General features: G+C 38.0%; 1 non-coding gene across 1 annotated transcript; it reads left to right on the top strand.

Annotated features, from left to right (window-relative positions):
• The first annotated feature begins 828 nt into the window (after nt 1-828).
• Nucleotides 829-935, top strand: LOC132376469 (U6 spliceosomal RNA). The gene has a single exon (XR_009506307.1). It is a non-coding gene; the product is annotated as a U6 spliceosomal RNA (small nuclear RNA).
• Nucleotides 936-5,546: the final 4,611 nt, after the last annotated feature.

Here is a 5,546-nt window from a genome sequence, read left to right as displayed (position 1 = left end):
CATACATAGTGCTCAAGCTATCGTAAGAATATTCTTCTCTTTGAAAATCCAGCTATATTTAAGCTATTTCTTTCTAGATCAAAATTTCAAAGGCTAACTGATCTTCTTGAACGAAATAAATGTATTTAATTTCATTAATGTTTTCTCTTACAAGAATACAGTTTCTGTGCTAAGAGAAGCCCTACCTCCCACCACTGCAGGGCACACCTGGAGCATTACATTCAGTTTTGAGCATCACATTTTAGGACAAACTCCATTAAAATGAAGCACACTTCAAAGAGAATGAGACTTGGAACCATTTCATATGAGAGATAATTGAAAAAACTCGGAGGCTTGGTCTGGAGAACAGATGAGATGGAGAAACAGAGATAATAATACCTCTTTCCAACTATCTGAAAAGCTAGGTGCATAAAAGACACTGACCTTGCTATTTTCTTCAGCTTCAGAGCACTGATCTTTAAACTTATGTGTGCAGGGGGAGCTTATGAAAGCATATGAAAGCAGGGATCAGAGCTCCATAGCCACCAGCTGCCATTCAAATGGCCCTGGGTGGAGGAGAATCAAGAAACTACATTTCCACAAGAACCACAGGTGACTCTGATGCAGGTGGTCTACAGAGCACACTTTGTGAAACACTGCTTTGTAGGGTGAACAAGAATCAGTGGGCCAATATCACAAGGAGACAGATTGCAGCTCAATATACAAAAAAGACCTTCCTAAGGATTACAGCTTCTCTGAAATGAAAAGACTTGTCCCATATGGTTGTACATTCCCATCACTGGTGGGTTCCAACCAGATCCTGGGTGACCGTGGTAAAGATGTCACAGAGTGCTTGCTTCGACAGCACATATACAAAAATTGGAACAATACAGAGAAGATTAGCATGGCCCCTGCACAAGGATGACACGCAAATTCGTGAAGAGTTCCATATTTTTAATCTGGGACTAGCCTGTTCATACGTGAGGAAGAAGGCCAATGATATTCTAGATTACAACCCTTCCTTTCATTATTAGTAGACAAATTAACTAGTGTTATTTTAAAAAAAAATTTGAAAAGAATGTTTTCTTTTCTACTCTGCACCTCTCACATACTCTGTATCTAACATTTAGCCACAGATGCAGACATTCTGTGGGCTACATTTATACTTCTGTATCAAAATGCTAAGCAAAGCGAGTTACATCAAGCTCTCAGCTCACATGTTTTAAAGGAAATAATGTTCTCAAGACATAGTCAGATTTACAATTAACATTATAGTTTACTAAGATCCTATAATACATACCATCTTCTAAAATAAAATTTCAAGAAATGTATGGAAAAGTAAAACTACTAATAAATTTATTCATGATAAACTAAGACATGAAAAAATTTAGCAATATGAATTCAGTTATCCCCAAAAAAGGCATGTAGAACACTGAATCTAGATATGTGTTTTTAAAGTGGCTCTTGAGCATTTGCCCCATATTTATGCAAACATATAAGCTTTTAAAGTAAATACCAAACATTTCAGTCAAATATTACTTAATGATTTTAACCTCCCCTCTATCTAGTTATTTGAAGATATTTCCTAGTGCCTTCTACTACCAAAAAAAAAAACTGTTAATCTTTTTTTTTTTTTTTTACTTAAAAACTCTTGATAAATGCTTTCGGCTCTTAAAGGACAGTTATCATGAAAACATTTCGTTTCCTACACTGTATACTGCCATGATGATCTATTCCTGTTTCTGTATTAAAGAGGCTGCTAAACGTTATTGAAAGTACAATTTGGGTAAATAATACTGAAATGTTGATGTTCTGCAAACAAAGAATCTTCAACGCTCTGTCACTGTAATTGCAGCTGATTTTTTTTAACCAGTGGGTTTCCCAGTCCTATCCCAAGTCTACCAGCAATCAAATCGATTAAAAATCTCACATCACCTGCACCTTTGTCAGCTTACCAACTATTTATAGCCAAGTACCTTTAACTGTAAGCAAATAACATCTATCTCGATACATTGTCTTGTATTATATCTAAATGAAATAAAGAGGGAGGCATAATATCCTAGAGAGTAAACATGGTATTTTGAGGGGAAATAAAGTACTATGTTCTTTAATTTAAAAAAAAAAAAAAAAAGATGTCACAGAAATGAGCATTCAACAAACAGATAGTTGTCTGCATGGAAGCAGAGAGTTTCAATTGCTGATGAGATTGTTTAATTGTGGATTTGTTAGATAAAGATGCCAGTTCTGACGATTATCTTTTATATAGAAGTTACTTGGCAGTGGGATAAACAAGAAAGCAGAGGCTGGAATGACTCCTGTTAATTTTGAAATAGGGAGAGTAACTGGTCAATTAACTGTTTTTCCTTGAAGGACCCTAAATTAAACTCTAATTAGAGGGGAAATGTTAGAACATTTTATTCTAATTTTTTAATGATGCATTATCTTTGCTACAAGATGAATTCTCAAGACTTGAGAATTTAGCATTGTGTGGACCAAAGATGGTAAGAAACCATGAGTGACCCAAGTATCTGGAATAAAGAACTAGGATGTGGTAGCAGGGGGTGTATCAGACACATGTTCCATGGGGAGGGGGAAGCAAAGAGATGGAAGGGAAGGAAACAAGGTAAAAAAGTATCTTTTATATTTGTGTTTCACTGACTTTTCTTTCCAAATTTCCATTGCCAGCCTTAAATTTACTACAAGCCAAGAGTTCAAAGTCAAAATTAATTGCTCTAAAAAGAATGAAAAAGAAACAGGAAGAGAAATGACATCTTTTCACATCCTGAACAAGCCAATTGTGATATTGATAGGGAAAGGGGACTGATTCATATTAGGTCAGATGTGATGGGAAGCCAATAATGAGACATTAGTTCCATTTGTGGTTTGGCTGTGGGAACTGCCAAGCTACAGGGTGTGAGAGCAAGCTGACGGCCCAGATTCACGCCCTTTCCTTTTATGACGTAAAATGTCCTTCATCTGTAGGGCAAAAGTACATCCTGTTTTACAAATAGAAATAAAAGTCTAAAAGAAGAAGGGCATCCATGTATCTCTTCATCTGAGATTGAGGAAAGTTGTGCTGGTCAACTGAAGGCCTTTCTGTGGAGGTAACATTTGAGTTGAGCTCTAAATGACCGAAAGAATCCTGGTATTTGAAGACCGCAAGAACCACTTATGAGGCAGAGGGACCAGTCCATGCAAAAAACAAGGGCTTGCCTCAAACATACAAAAAATTAGTTTGCTGAGGGAGCAGCAGCTAGTTTCCAGGGTTGGGAACATTGGGAAGAATCCAGATTCCAAAAATATGGCTCTTATTGTCCCGGTGGCTATAAAGCGATAGCCAGAGTGGCCACTAAAGATGAAAGAGCCACCATGTTAGGTTCTGAGTGACACAGAGAGACCACTGGACCAGCACACTGACTGGAGGGGACCCATGGAGATTCTTGCCTTCCTAACAGCTGCCTGGAGGGCCAGCTAATATAATTCAGACATGAGGTGGAGTTACAACCCCACTGGTCGACACTGACCAGTGAAAGACAGGAGATAGGAAGGGGCCAGCAGATAAATTGCTTGCTCGTCCCTCTCTCTGAGATCCTGTTTCTAGATGCTTTCCTACAGCTCTTGGAGAGGTCCTGTGAGACCATGGTACCTGTAAACTGTGGGCCGCCCACTAGCACACTTGGATTTCTCTCCCTATTTTCCTGCCTTTTACTAAATTCCTTTTCCTCTCACCCCTCTTTCCTGGGGTTTCACTTCCTAATAGAGTTAATCCCGAAGCTTTTGCCTCAGGCAGTTTCCTAGAGGATGTAGTCTAAAATGCATATATGAGTTCATTTAATCCTCACAGAAATCTCATGAGTCAGGTACTATTAATGTCCCCACGATACAGATTTTAAAAAACTGATTGCAGAAGTTATGTAACTTGCCCAGAGTCATGAAGCTGGTGAGTGGACCAGCTGAGCTGATCTGGCTCTACAACCCCTGTGTTCTACTGTCATGTAGATGCCGGTCACATTCAAGGGACATTCGAGATGGGTCTGCAACAGGCTCATGTAGAGAAGGAGGCTGCTACTCTCACGAAAGGATGCCTGGGGCCCACCTCGCTGGATTCGTTGTACTGGAAAAGACGAGGTTTGACCGATTAGCTAGTCTTCATCAGCAGTATCATTAACCACTTACCAGACATCTATTCTGTGAGAGCACTGTTCCAGGTACCAAGCAACCCAAGTAATCAGAGATGACCTCGACACTCTAGAGGCTGGGGAAAACGGAGCCCAAACAGAAAAGCTGCGCGCAGACCAGAATAAAGCGGGGTGAGGCATTTGCCTTGGGCGCAAAATTTAAGGAGGCCCCCAAAACTCAGTAATCTAGAGAAATCATGTTTTAATGAAATAATTTTTTTAAATCTTAATTAAGGTAAAAAATGTCATGATGAACAAAATATCAAAATTTTAAATGAAAACAAGATCAGTACCAGAGCCATGTTGGAGCCTGAGGCAAAAGACATAATCAGTAATACTGATCCTTCTCCCCAGTCCAGTCCTGTAGAGAAGGATAAATTATTCAAGGTGTATATGTTCATTTCTTTGGCCCTCAGGGCCATACTCAACCCCAGAGTAGAATCAGGATTCTTTTTTAATAACTTCAGTGTACAGACCTAACTAATACACACACTTGAATGTTTTATACAAGGACTAAGATGAACAATCACAATCCTTGCCCAGTATTGCACTCTCCTACAGCCAACCGAGGGACATTAAATAATATTATTTAGAATTAAAATTATTTTTAATTATTCCTATCTTTGAAAATGGGAAAAAAACCACTGTTTTCTTATTAAACATTTTTTTAAATCTTACAGTTAAATAAGAAATATGATTGCAGGTGATGGAAAATGCCAATATTCAATAACTATTCAGTAATGTGCCGTAAATGAGGAAACTAAAAATAGATTATAAGCGCTAGTTTATAATCTTTATATTTTTATTCTATTATAATGAATGATAATAGTTAATATGCAATCATTTAAACTTTCAAATTACAAAACTAATTTAAATTTACAGAACTAGAAATTCCTAACTGAAAATTACAAAATTATATTCCTTTATATGTGCTAACTTTGAGATAATCAGGTGAGAAAATGTTCTTCTCTGCCTATGGTGCCTACGAAGAATTGTCTTCTGGGGTGGGAAAAAAAAGATTCTTTGAAGGATAAAATTCTACCTGAATTGTTGTACTGTATTCAAATAGATCAAAAACCTTTCTCTTTAGGCATGGATTTCCTAAAAGGGAGCAGAACGAGGAAAAGGCTTATCTGCAAGCTGCTCCACTGATGAGCTGGGGGTGGGAGCACACATGGAGAAAGGGAGGGAAATTCCCAGCTCTGGAGGAGAGCAGAAGGGAATACCCGCAAAAATCAGAGATACCTTGGCATGGATTTAACTTCCTCTTCCTAAACTTGCTGAAACACTTCTTCAAATCAAAACAAAATATAACAACAACAAAAAACCCTTCTTTCTTTTACAACTGAACAACAGTGATAATTGTGAGACTGCTAACCGTACTTTCCC

The sequence above is a fragment of the Balaenoptera ricei genome, chromosome 12 (genome assembly GCF_028023285.1).
Source record: "Balaenoptera ricei isolate mBalRic1 chromosome 12, mBalRic1.hap2, whole genome shotgun sequence".
Classification (NCBI taxonomy): domain Eukaryota; kingdom Metazoa; phylum Chordata; class Mammalia; order Artiodactyla; family Balaenopteridae; genus Balaenoptera; species Balaenoptera ricei.
The sequence above is the reverse complement of the archived record's forward strand: the minus strand, read 5'-3'. Positions and strand labels throughout refer to the sequence as shown.